Source organism: Palaemon carinicauda, unplaced genomic scaffold (genome assembly GCF_036898095.1).
Source record: "Palaemon carinicauda isolate YSFRI2023 unplaced genomic scaffold, ASM3689809v2 scaffold506, whole genome shotgun sequence".
NCBI classification, from domain to species: domain Eukaryota; kingdom Metazoa; phylum Arthropoda; class Malacostraca; order Decapoda; family Palaemonidae; genus Palaemon; species Palaemon carinicauda.
Genome location: NW_027171769.1, coordinates 112143 through 127113, shown reverse-complemented (window position 1 = coordinate 127113; position 14971 = coordinate 112143). Strand labels below are relative to the sequence as shown.

The 14971-nt window shown below is 32.4% G+C and overlaps 1 long non-coding RNA gene across 1 annotated transcript; it reads right to left on the bottom strand.

Annotated features, from left to right (window-relative positions):
- Window positions 1–455: 455 nt before the first annotated feature.
- Window positions 456–14637, bottom strand: LOC137637053 (uncharacterized). The gene is made up of 4 exons (XR_011043361.1): window positions 14050–14637; window positions 9183–9403; window positions 1940–2068; window positions 456–492 (listed from the first exon to the last, which is right to left on the bottom strand). It is a non-coding gene; the product is annotated as an uncharacterized lncRNA (long non-coding RNA).
- Window positions 14638–14971: the final 334 nt, after the last annotated feature.

The window sequence follows — 14971 nt, the reverse complement described above, 5'->3', positions numbered from 1 at the left end:
GCATCCTGCTTTTCAAACTAGGGTTGTAGCTTAGTAATAATAATAATAATAATAATAATAATAATAATAATAATAATAATAATAATAATAATAATAATAATAATAATAATAATAATAATAGTACATTTGGGACTGGCAGGAAGAATTTAACCAAAACATCATGAAATTTAGTATTAAAAAGTTATTTAAAGATTGAATGATACTTAAACAGCCTAAAAAGCAGGAAGGTTCGATTTTAAATGTTCTCGCACACTCAAAAAATATCTTATTTAGTTAACCACTTACCTATAATTACTGCAGTGTATACCAGTAGCTCGGTTGCTGCTGAGAGCCAGAAAGAGAGAGGGATGGAGAGCCATGATTGCTAACTTCCTTGGGATATATATGGCACCTAGATGATGATGATTCTCTTCCCAGTCTTATGGTCTTTAGAAGAGTGTTTGAGTTACCACCCCAAAAGATTCTCCTCTTCTTGACGACTGTGTTCAACGTCTGAAAAAAAAAAGGAAATGAATTAGTATTCCAGTAATTTTATTTATTAATGCAATCATTCCATATACAACAACATTTATAGTAGAGAGAGAGAGAGAGAGAGAGAGAGAGAGAGAGAGAGAGAGAGAGAGATTATCACAAATAAAATGGAAAACAAATGTATAAAGAAACTAATTTTCCCTCCAAAATAAACTTAAGGTTCCTTTTCAGTTGACTTCACATATTCATTACCTCTAAATTTACTACAACCACCAAGTTCCATGTTTTTCGTTGCTCAATCCTCAACACTGATTGAAGTCACAAGGTGTAAGGCAATGTGATCTCTAGCATTTCATTATCAACTAATATATGGGACAACTTCTTTGGTTGGCAAAATTAATTTTCTTAACTCTATGCTAAAGCTTGTTTTCGTAACTCTCTACAGCTCAACAAATGTTCTGTTGTATTATTTGTTTCTTTGCAATATTTTAAGCACCCAAAAGTAGGATATTTTCATCCCCAAAGGTAAGAAATTTAAAGCACCAAAAGGAGGATATTTTAAGTCCACTAAGTAAGATATTTTAAGCCACCAAAATTATGATATTCTAACGACCCAAAAATTATGATATTCCTGTGAAGAAATTAGAATATTTCAGGACAAAATAATTTAGGATACCTTAAAAACTAATAAAAAGATGTGCTAGAGTTCCTATATCAAGTTTTCAACATTGAATTCACACAAATACAAGTAGAAATACCGTTGCTAAATCAAAATGAAACTAGGTTGAATTAACACCTACAGTATAACACACATGGCGCACTCACATCTCACTAACCACCTACTATAACAATTTAACTGATTTACAGTTTCACACACTAACATGGAAACTTTTGCCAAAAACAGGTTGATTTAAGTTTTGTCATATAAAGAAGGTTTATAAGTTAGTAATCTATTTCACACCTAAACGGAGATATCTAACTAAACTCTAAACTTACTCGAGTTTAAAACAATTTTTTTTTTTTTACAAAAAAAAGCATGAATTTAATCTAAGTTTTCTAACTAACGTGATTTGTTAAAAAGAAAAATCATTCAGCAAAAAATATGTATTCATTAATTTGATAAAAGCTTGCCTACCTACAGGAATTACTAAAAAAAAAAAAATGTATATGATAGTTAATTCAAACAACTCAAGTGGATTCTATGAGGTCTATCACTTCAGTTTCTAATTAAAAACAAAAAATAAATCTCACTGAAATAAAAACCAATTTCTAGAAATAAAAAGATATTATATATCTGCTATTTTACCCAGCATAATCTAATCTAGTTCTGTACGTGATGGAGGAACTTCCTGTCAGCATTGAATGCCAGAAATCTAACCTGTTTTCTAAATAGCACAGAACTTTAAAACGAATATTTCGAAATTCATGCAAAGACTACAGCACCAGTTCACACTTGATGGTGTCATACCTAACTTGGCAAATACAGAAGACAAAAGGATTCAAGCTCTTCTTGTAATTTCTTAACTTAAGGACAGCTTTTGTGTCCTCTTTCAGTCCTCAATTCCATATGAATGCCAAGTCAAACTGGAGCACAAATCTGGAAAGAAATGGAAAGGACATTTTTACAAAATTGTCACTTTTGCCTACTGTTCTTGACTAAATTTTCCCTTATTTCTAGTTGACTATCTTATGTCAACAGCTGAGTTTACTGTCAGGCATTAAAAAAACTAGTTACAAGATATTCATGATAGCCCAAACAAATTATTATTATCATTATTATTATTATTATTATTATTATTATTATTATTATTAGCTAAGCTACAACCTTAGTTAGAAAAGCAAGATGCTATAAGCCCAAGGGTTCCAACAAGGAAAAATAGACTAGAGAGGAAAGGAAATAAGGAAATAAGTAAATGATATAAGACGTAATGAACAATTTAAATGAAATACTCTAAAAACATTAACTTTAAAAAAGATATATCATATATAAACTATTAAAAGACGTATGTTTACCTGTTAAAAAAATCAAAATTCATTGGTTGAATAGTCAATTTGTCAAAACTATTGGCCACAATTGAGGGTTAACTATTGCACTGAGGAACATATCTACTGAAGAGTTTTTGCCTTACTTTACTAGTTAAAATTTCAGTAAAATATCACAAATTACAAAGAAAATTTAGCTGCAGTTTCATGTTAATGTTGAATGTGACCATGGATTTGGTTAACCTCTTAACAGGATTTCATTACTTTTCAAAGCTTTGCAAATTACAACTGATAAGATTTTCCAGAAGAAATGTATCTTTTGAATTTTATAATCATGGTTACAGTTGGTGTCTTTGTTTTATTTGACTTCCATTTTCAGGTTTATCATAAATTTTTCTAGTGTGTTTGTAAGCTGAGCAAGACATTGGAAGACTGCACGATTTGAAATTAGGGAGAGGCAAGATTTTATTTTTGCTAACTGCTAAATTTACAATAGACTCCAGTTATCCTCATCCCAACTGAACCATCTTCTTCCCAAGCTCCTACTTCCTCCCCACCTTCCCAAAACCTTCTCCCCAACGAATCCTAGACCCACTAACTCGACTCTGACCCTTAAGAAATCCTTCCTGTCCTTAAAGTAAAGTTATATCTCACAAAAGAAAGCATTATTGTTATGATAGTTTATCCCGACACTACACGACTTCCCACAATCTTCCCAGGGAATTTGCGAATTGCCTGACTATAACCTAATTGTTCCAGTATATTACGGAAAATCACAAAGTCTTAAGTTCTCCTTCATAAAAAGAAAAATAAATTGTCATTTCTTTGCTTGGAAAAAATCTGCCTTTTTACGTATCTTGTTCAATTTCATTCGAACTCAACGTAATGTTTTGTAGCCCCCAAAAACAAACATGAGAACGATTTTGAAATCATGACAAAGATTACTGCCACTTGGGAATAAACTTAAAACCTACGAGAAAGGCTGACTGGCCCCACAGTGCTAGAGTTTAGTACCTTACCAATCTATCACTGAAATTCTTAATTACTTTGCAACAACCCAATTTTTACGAATAGCCTTTTAGCAGAATTAAAATCACTATAATTACACTAGAAACTAATTTGTGACACAGTTGGTTCAGAAGGAATTTCTACCAAAAGCAATAACAAGAACTGCTAAATGTAATGGCAGTGTTTGAGGCAATAGGAGTTAAAAAGTTAATTTGGGAAGATGTGTAAGTAGTGGGATCGTTTAAGACTAGACTAGGGAAATTTACTCATTTACAAATAGGTCGGGAATTATCTTCACGTTATATGTTTTATTATATATATATATATATATATATATATATATCTGTTTTTAGAGGGATTTATTGTTAATTTGTTCTCGTCATTTATTTATTTCCTTATTTCCTTTCCTCACTGGGCTATTGGAACCCTCGGGCTTATAGCATCTTGCTTTTCTAACTAGGGTTGTAGCTTGGCTAATAATAATAATAATAATAATAATAATAATAATAATAATAACAATAATAATAATAATAATAATAATAATAATAACAATAATAATAACAATAATAATGATTATATATATATTATATATATATATATATATATATATATATACAATCCTTTTATATTTAACGTCTTGCTTGGTATAACAAGGTTTAAACTAGGCTTGCAATGACGCCCTTAAGTTCCTATCATAAGAGCAACAATGACATAAGGGACAATTATTTAGAATTAACCAAATAATGAATAATATTTATAATGAGTCACTTTTAACTTTATATCTCAAATTTATTCGTTTTGTAAATTACAGTATATTTCATGTCAACAGATTACAGCACTCACAATACCTGTAATTAGCAAAGTAAAAAGATTATTAACTTAATTCATAAGACTCACTTCGGTCTGTTCTAAGCTAGTGTTAATAATTAGAGAAACCCAAAGCCTCCAATGTTAAAGGGGTTTTTATTGTGAAATTGATCATTTGAATGTTTGAAAGACACTTCTGTTCTGTGGGTGTTTACCATTTAGCATTCAACACAGGTTGTATTTCATGGCGAACTTTTTATTTTTGAAGGATTTTGTTTCTGTATTAACAAAAAGTGGTTTGTAGTCACCTAATTACATTTTAAATACATCTACCTTACTTTTACTTTTAGGGGTTTATTTCTCGCCCTCCATCAGACACTAAGAGTCTGTTCAGGCGGGCCTTGGTGGGGCCTTGGTGTGTGAAAATAATTTCTTTCCAGTTAATATTTTGCTCTGTATCGCTATCAGTTATTTTGCTAGCATTTGTATTCAGGCTTAATAGTTTTCAGGTCACTATTATAACACTTTCTAAAAAGATAAGTCTTCAGTTTTTCTTGAAAGCTGCCACAAATTACGTATTTAAACTACTAAGAATAATTGAGCAAAAAAAAAAAAAAAAAAAAAAAATACGGGTACAAGGAAGGTTCTTGTAACTATTTAAATACTTCAAATTTCCCTTTTGTAATGTTTGATTAATAAGAAAAGTAATCTAGTTGAGTTAACACTTATATGGCACATTCATTCTCCAGCTACTCTATTTCTCTGTTGCTTTCCCTGAACCAACAATACTGTAGTCTTAAATTCTGTCGAAAACTATTTATATTTGACAAGTCATTCAACACTTCAATACAATTGTTTTCTAATAATGTTTCAATACTGAAGTTAATTCTTCAAGTAATGTATAGATGTTGATATGTTTTAACTAACAAATCCATCGCTGATGACCATTGCAGTAAGCAGCCACACCTACACCGAGAGGTCAGAGGTCAGAGGTCTTAAAACTAAGCCCCTCCCCCTTACACAGAGTACACTTGCTACACCACCTGAGCTAAGGTCAGAAACCAATCAGATGTCAAGTCTTAAGGAAATTCATTGTAAAATAGATGGGTACTCAGTAGAGCGCAGACCTCCGCCATGACAGCTTATTCCTCGACCTTTTGCTCAACCTTGACCTTGACTTTTGACTTTAACGTGTATTAATTGGTGTGGGTTTTCATAAACTCAAATATGAACCAAGTTTGAAGTCTCTGTGACAACGATGTTTCCAAACTTATGGCTGATTATCGTCCACGATTAAAATACTTAAAATACACACATAAATTGGCTTAGTTAAAAAAAAACAATTATAAATGCATCTTTAAGACTACCGTTTATCATCACCACCAGATGACCAAACCTATTCCAGTGACATCTGAAGTCGAAATATTAACTTATAATAAGATTCGACACTGGATTGATTATCAAATCATAGTGAATTAAATTTCAAGATTATAACATGTCTTGTTCCCTGTTTATCTCCATTGAATAAGACCAATGGCGAAACCTGGATTACAAAGAATAGTTCGTTATTCAAAAACTTCAATTAAAAATCAAATAAACTTTACCTTTATATTAAGTTTAGCTAATGTGAAATACCAAGGGGTCGTCGCTTCTGTCTCTTTTTCCAAAACCAAACAGGAATAACTTTGGACAACCGCTGACCGATTGTCCATCTTGTATTGACCTAAACTGGACAAGTCCACTCGTTATTTTCAGCGAAGTAGTGTTATAATGACGTCATGATTACGTAATTACAGGATTACAGGAGTAAGACAAATTGAGACTATGATAAGTCCTGTTTTATTTCCAGAATTGACTATTGAAACTCGCTCTGTTACGATCTTAAAGAACAACTTAAGATATTACAAAACATAATAAACAGAGCAGAAAGATTATTATTATTATTATTATTATTATTATTATTATTATTATTATTATTATTATTATTATTATTATTATTATCATCATCTAAGCTAGAACCCTAGTTGGAAAAGCAAGATGGTATAAGCCCAAGGGCTTCAACAGGGAAAAATAGCCCAGTGAGGAAAGGAAATAAGGAAATAATTGATAAAAAGGTGTCCCACCCCAAGGAAGGATCACTCCTATATTAATTGAATTAAACTGGCTGCTTATTTAAGCTTGAATAGAGTCTCTGTGTAATGACCCAAGTTATCAGAACCAGACGTACAAAATATCTAAGAGAATTGCTATATATTGTACAAAAAACATTTTTTTTTTTGGACATGAGAATAGTTACAGATGGCTTCAAATTATTGGAACCAATATACATGTCAATTTCCTTTGGTCGCTGCAACCTCACCATCTTTGTGAGCTAAGGATGGGGCGTTTTTTGGGCGTCTATGATACGATAAACTGATTTTGTAGGTCCTGTAGAGAGTAAGGTTCCCCTGCGTGAGAAGGATCAGGAGAACAGCACTTTAAGTAAGCAAGCAAGCAAGTAAACATGTAAGTACGTAAGTAAGCAAGCAAGTAAACAGGTTAGTAAGTGAGTAAGCAAGCAAGCAAGCAAGCAAGCAAGCAAGCAAGCAAGCAAGCAAGGCAAGTAATAAACTAAGTGAGTGAGTAAGAAAGCAAGTAATACATTTGACGAAATCCAAAGTACATTCTTTCGTTTTAGAATCACCAGCATAATTTTCACAGATTCTGCTATTTTTAATGCATAATATCTGTTCACCTTGCGTAAAAAGGACACAATTTGGTAGTAGGATGACCGATCACACCAAAAGATAGTTGCTATACGCAAAAGGATACAGCCGGAGGTAACACAAAATGATACAGTAGGAGGTAACACGAATACATTTGCGTATCAATTTTTGAACATTTATTCTCACAATTGAACATCTAATATCACTTCTCCCTTACGGAAAGAATTGCCTTTATAACCTAAAGTTTCTTTGCATAGTTCACAGCCCGACAACACTAGTTTGTCTTTCCTGTTTCCAGCAAAAGTGGACTAAAGTGTTTATCCCCAAATTGGCCAAGTAAAAACAAACAAAAGGGTTTCTATACTTTGCTGTTAAACATCATATGATACGCCACTGTTGATCACAAAAACCAACAAACAAACATACTAAAAGTTGGTAAATATTCCCAGTAAAAAGTGATTTCATATTTTTTCCAACATCCTAAATGTTCCTTAAAATGCTTAGTAAGTTGTTGTTGTTGTTGTTGTTAAGCTAAAAATGTTGAGCCACGCACATGAAGATCAAGGCATATATCCCTAACACTTGGTTCAAGTCTGTGCCCAGCCAGAAGCCATTATCATAAATGAATTCTTGCTTGAGGGTCCACTTAGGAACACTATTCTATCAAATTTCTCTTCCTGTTGTTTTGTTAAAGTTTTTATAGTATATACATTTATTCTAATATTGTTACTGTAGTTTTTATAGTATATATATTTATTCTAATATTGTTACTGTACTCTAAATATTTTAGATAAGCAGAAAAAAAAGATAATTCAATGGGTGGTAGAAGGAAGACAGGGTACAGTGAAACTGGGCTTGGATGACATCAAGAAAGTTGGATTTTGTATTTAGAGTCAAATTAACAAATAGAGATAATGACTCTTAACTATATAAATAGAAGTGGATCAGTACAAAGGTTAAAGGAAGGTTTAATAGAAGTGACATTATATCTGCAATGGTTTGGGGAGTGACACATTAGTGATTTCGAAGGCCCAAGATAGAAAAAGGGAAATGGTAGAAATATGAATGATAAAATGGATGTGCAGAGTAATGAGAAGAGATAGGATCAGATATTTCATTATACACACAGTCAAAAAAGTAAGGTGTTGAAGGTTCAGTTAAAAAGACTAAGTGTTTTGGGTCAAGTTTTGCAAATAGAAATGATCAAAATCATGGAGACGGAAGGAAGGAAGAAAAAAAGGAAGGAAGGAAGGAAGAAAAAAAGGAAGGAAGGAAGGAAGAAAAAAAGGAAGGAAGGAAGAAAAAAAGGAAGGAAGGAAGAAAGGAGGAAGGAAGGAAGGAAGGAAGAAAGGAGAAGGAAGGAAGGAAGAAAGGAGAAGGAAGGAAGGAAGGAAGAAAGGAAGGAGGAAGAAAGAAAGGAAGGAAGAAAGGAAGGAGGAAGAAAGAAAGAAAGAAAGAAAGGAAGGAGGAACAGTATGTTAAAAGGAAGAACATTTAAGTTGTATTGTTTAAAAAGTGCAGAGAAGACAAGATTAAAAATAATTACAAGTGGCCTTATGTAAGTAGTGGGAGTTAGTTACGTATTGAGAGGGTAATTTTATAAACTGAGAACAGAGAAAGAAAGTTTGGATTAAAAAAAAAAAAAAAAAAAAAAAGAAGGCTGTGTTGATATTTTGGGAAGTACTTATTGAGATGTCTGTGGAAATGTGAGACGAGACATAAGCCAGGATGATAAAACCTGTTTTAATTATGTTAATGTTTTTAAAATATTTTATTTCAAGTGTTCATTACTTCTTATATCGTTTATTTTCATATTTCCTTTCCTCACTGGACTATTTTTTCCCTGTTGGAGCCCTTGTGATTGTAGCATCTTGCTTTTCCAACTATGGTTGTAGCTTAGCTAATAATAATAATAATAATAATAATAATAATAATAATAATAATAATAATAATAATAATAATAATAATAATAATAATAATAATAATATGATAATAATAATAATAATAATAATAATAATAATAATAATAATAATAATAATAATAATAGTACATTTGGGACTGGTAGGAAGAATTTAACCAAAACATGAAATTTAGTATTAAAAAGTTATTTAAAGATTGAATGATCCTCCAACAGCCTAAAAAGCAGGAAGGTTCGACTTTAAATGTTCTCACACACTCAAAAAATATCTTATTTAGTTAACCACTTACCTATTATTAATGCAGTGTATATCTAAAGCTTGGTTGCAGCAGAGAGCCAGAAAGAGAGAGGAAGGGCAAGGCATGATTGCTTATCTCCTTTGGGATATGGCACCTGCATGATGATGATGATGATTATCTTGCTCTAGAGTCTTGTGGTCTTCAGAAGAGCATTTGAGATAAGGCCTCGAAAGATTCTCATCTTCTGTCTTCTTGACTAGTGTGTCCAACTTCTGAAAAATGAAATGAATTAATATTCTAGTAATTTTATCCGTCAATATAATCAGTCATTCCATATACAATAACATTTATAGTATTATGAGAGAGAGAGAGAGAGAGAGAGAGAGAGAGAGAGAGAGAGAGAGAGAGAGAGAGAGAGAATTTGTTACAGCATTAGTAACTGAATTATTAAAAATAAAAAATTGGGAAACAAATGCATTAGGAAACTTATTTCCCAAAACAAAACTTTAAAGTTATTTTATCAATTTACTACTACTACAACAACCAGGTTTCCTGTTCCTCGTTGATCACAAGGTGCAGGGCACTACAGTATAATTTCTACAAAGTTTATTGTCAATAGTTACCTCGTATATAAAAATTTGACAAGTATCAAATTGTATCCTAAGTAGCAGGAATAAAATCTTGTTTAAAAGGCTCTATACATAAACTACCAATGTGTTAAATGGAAGTATAAGCTACATAGAGCATCGAAATTCTAAGTGTTAGGGAATAGATTTGTGAATTATTATGAACTAAAACGTAATTAAGGCTATATTAAACAAGCATGGGAGAGAATTTGTTATTAATATTGAATATATGGAGACGGATTGGTAATAAATACACGGGTTTAAAATTCAGGTCAACATCCAAAAATACCTCGGTAATGTTGCTCCCAAACTTTAATGCAAAGGACATTCACAGTGATTAATGCGACACGTAGCCTATCCCCCCCCCCTCTCTCTCTCTCTCTCTCTCTCTCTCTCTCTCTCTCTCTCTCTCTCTCTCTCTCTCTCTCTCTGTTTAGTAAGGGAAAGGGTTTGAGGACTGCGAACTTTTTTTTTTAATTTACTTCCAGTACAAAATTATGATAATTTACATTATCTAGCTTTCGAAGGGACCATCTCTCTCTCTCTCTCTCTCTCTCTCTCTCTCTCTCTCTCTCTCTCTGTTTAGTAAGGGAAAGGGTTTGAGGACTGCGAACTTTTTTTTTTAATTTACTTCCAGTACAAAATTATGATAATTTACATTATTTAGCTTTCGAAGGGACCATCTCTCTCTCTCTCTCTCTCTCTCTCTCTCTCTCTCTCTCTCTCTCTCTCTTTCGTTTTATAGACCATCTGGGTAGGTTCAGTTACTATTCCCCTACCTTACGTAGGCCACAGGCTCTTGTATTGCCGGCCAACAAAAGACTATCAAATTATATATCTCTTTAACCATCTCCTTAACCTATAACGTCCACCTATGAAAGCGAGAACTGTATTATCAATCATATTTTGGAATTTTGAACTCATGAAAATGAATATAAAGATGAATATCACGATTAGCTTGACTGGGACACTAGAAATCTTAAGAGTTAATTATTGACAAACGATATAGAGTTATGTTGAGGTCACTTAATGAGGCAACACAATAGGAGAGAAAGGTAGGAGTTAACAGATTAAAATACAGTGAGAGAGAGAGAGAGAGAGAGAGAGAGAGAGAGAGAGAGAGAGAGAGAGAGAGAGAGAGTTATATAATAAGTATTAATGCAACCTTAACAAACTTATCATTAACTGGTATTTAACGACTTCATTCATCGTCAAACCAAAGCAACTATGTAACAGAAAATTCAAACTGCTACAGACAGATAGTGCAATCCTTTCAATTGTTTCTTGCACCCAATTTTAGGTTTCCTAGATAGTGCAAGTGACTATTAATACCTTAACCTTGATCACATTTCCTTAAATTCAAGCTCAAAAAAAAACTTCGTTCTTTGAAATAGATTAAAAACTCGAAAAAATCGTGGAAAAAGTAACCGAATTATACGATTTAATCCAAGATTTCTTGGTGGGAATGTCAAAAATTACCTAACGTCTTGCCTAAATACATTCCAGTGATATGGAGTCTTTTATATACGAAGCACGAGTATACTTAATACACGTATGTGTGTTCAAAGACATTTAAAATCGGTGAATTTGATGTTAAAGAATATATTTGACTAGACTTGGTTCGATGGAGGGATTTGTAGAGAGAAAACACGTAAAGATATTAAGTGGAGTTTGTTACAAAGGGAAATGCATGGAAGTAATATACAGCCATGGAAGGCCTATTAGGAAGGAAGAAGCGGTAACAGATATGGATAAGTTTTATAGTCTTTTCAATGGTCTAATGGATGTTCAAGAAGAAAGGATCCCGGGTGATAAATAGCTAGAAATTCTAAAAGCAAATTATTAAATACAATTGGATGTTTTGCGGATATTCAGATTGGTGTTAAACCAGACCCACAAATATGATTAGAGTTCTAATAGTGAAGTCATCAGGATTTTTTAAGGGGTCTAAAAAACATAGTTTATTCTATCTAATGGTAATATCTAAAATAATTAGAGTATAATACTTTCACAGTCTTACTGATACTATTTAAAAAATTGTATTTACTGTTGTTGACTTTTGTGTAAATATCCAAAATTTGTGACAGTGGCTACAGCCACACCCATTCTGAAAGGATCTCGATCATCAGGACTTACGTACATACAAACCTATTTCGAAACTATCCATCATGGCAAAAAAGGCTAGAATATATCATTCTTGAACTACTAGTTAATCCTTTGTGAAAAATGTAAACATTGCCGGTTAACCAGTCACTATACAGATAATCATATTCTACAGAGAAAACTATATGCAGAATTGTATATATGATTTACTTGCAATAGTGGACAACGACAGATGTGGTAGTTTTCTGGGTCCTATCACACAAATATTGCTCATTACAGGACATAGAAGATTAGTTTGTTATATACATTCTTTAGTATAATAATAATAATAATAATAATAATAATAATAATAATAATAATAATAATAATAATAATAATAATAATAATAATAATAATGATAATAAGGGAACCCCACTCTCTACAGGACCTCCACAGTCATTTTATCTTGTTCGCTCAGATTATTCAACATTGCATATCACGTATTACTCATTTACAGTTAAATCGTCACTCAAAAGGACTCTCAGAATAAGAACGTCTTCAGTTTCCTCTTGAAAGCCTTAATATCTCCATTCTTTCTGGTGTCTAGTGGGCAATTGACAGCCAACGTCAAAGACATGGCACCTAAATAGATATTTTCCAAATTAGCCTTTATCTGGTGTGGATCATTGATACAAGCCAATCTGAATTAGGACATTTTCTTTAACCTACTTTGATGCTGTAACCAATATATGAAAAGTAATAGAATAATAAATAATATCTCAATGAAAATAAAACAAATACAAAACCCAAATCGTACCTCATTTTTTAAAACGAAAGCATTAAAAGTTCACCTATTGGCCAAATTATACTGTAAGGCCACTTACGGTAACCAGACTTTGAACCACAAAAATAAACATTATTATAAACAAGACAATTTAATTAAAGTGTCTTATTCCACGAAGTATTAAAGACAACATTGACGCTTTTTGCAATCTTGTTGATCACTAATAATCAGTTTTGTTACATCAAAATAACATCGCCTTCGGAAATTTCCACATGAAACTATTCACCATTTATTGATTAAAATTCAATGCATGCAAAACAAAATTAGCTTATTGCCTTTACATAACTAAATGAGGCTTCATATTTCAATATTAAAACCAGTTTAAAAAATAAAATCACTGACAGCGAGTAAGGCCATGTTCTTAACGCAGAGCAAATATGTTGAAAACCACTTTTGCCTGACTGGTCGAAAAACAGACTAGGGACCTCTCCACCCCCTTTACAATAAGAGTTTAGTCATTAACTAATGCTTTGATTACGTCTGCCTACTAGTGAATGATAGAAAAATATTGATGAAGGTTTAATACCCAATAAGACATATCAATAAATACTTTCCCAAAAATATTTTCTCAAGAAATTCGTCCTAACCTCTTACGATTCTGTAACCAACGTGTGAAAACTAATAGTAAATATCTACATGGAAATAAATCTAGGATAAATACTAAATTAAATATTACCTGTTTCAAAACGAAAGCATTTGGTAATAAACACTACATGTGTTGTGCGATATAAGAAAAACCTTAGAATGTACACGATGAACTGATATGGTAGCCTTAGGCCCTGTGTGACAGGACCAGAAAAACAGCCAAATTAAGTTCATGTATGGACCCTACTGTATGAGAAGCCATTTACTGTCGCTGGATAAATAGCCTACATTTCTCACCACACACAAATAAAAACATTACTCATACACAAGATACATTAATATTAATATTTAAGAAAAGTCTTGATTATTGATAGATGAGCAACTCATACAAGAGTGTCTATGTCACCTAGAGAGGTAAAAATGATGTAACAAAGACGTAATTGTGAAATTGATTCGAAAACTATAACTTGAAATAAAAATTGCCACTGCTGTATGATGTTACAGCTTACACCCCACGATTGTGGAAACAATGCTCAACCATTTTGAGTCGTTCTTTAACACAATTTCAAATGTGAACAATTAAAAGTCATTAAAAATATGTAGCATCTCCCTTCATTTTATGGTTAGAAAACTAAAAATTATCCTTTATAATCACTACAAAAGTCAAAATATTTGTGCTGATAATTATTACAGAGAAAATCAGGCCTTTGTGTGTGTGTTGTGTGTGTGTGTGTGTGTGTGTAATAAAATTAATTAATGCAAAACAAATTAAACCTTTTACCTTAATACTATACGAAGGCTTGGTATCAATTGCTAAATAAGGCTTCCCATTTTCAGATTAAAAACTGATTTTTTGAAAATTCACTGACAAGGAGTAGTAGACCCGTCCTCTTAAACGAAGAACAAATATACAGAAAACCAGTTCTGTCTGGTTAGTCGAAAAACAGGCAAGGAACCACACCCCCCCTTACAGTAAGAGTTAATTGGTCATTAACTAATGAGGCAATTATAAGTCTGCCATTGAAATATGAGAAAAAAGAGAGTTGCATACAAACTAATTCTTCTCTCTAAAGGTTTTCACAAGAATGATTTATAAAAATCTAAATAAAAAACTGTGTTCTTACTTGGGCTTTTATCAGGGCAATTTCCTACTTTAATTTAAACTTAATTTCAATTTATTGGTGGTATAGAGAGTCCCTTAAAGATAAAAATTAAGCCTCTTATTCTACCAACCACTTCTGCGTAAATGCACGTGCTGAAATGACTTAATCTAAACTTATAATCAATTTATATTTTGGGATACACTTCCGAATATTTAATATTTCAATGGATTTGATGCTTACTGCCTTCCAGTGTTTAGTAGAGAGAGAGAGAGAGAGAGAGAGAGAGAGAGAGAGAGAGAGAGAGAGAGCGCTACTTGGGTGGAACCTTCCAGTGCTTAATTAAGAATTAAAAGTGTGGGCAGAGAGAGAGAGAGAGAGAGAGAGAGAGAGAGAGAGAGAGAGAGAGAGAGAGCGAGCGAGCCTAATTGGTGGGCGTGGCTGGCCAAGGACTTTCAAACTATTGTCCCCCTGGCTAAAGAATTGCTTTATCCAATCAGAGACCTCCACCATAGCCAGCTTTCTATAGCTTTTTCATCGGCTAAAATTATAGTATTTTGCTTAGGACATATCTAAAATTTCTTCCAATAAATTAATTGAATT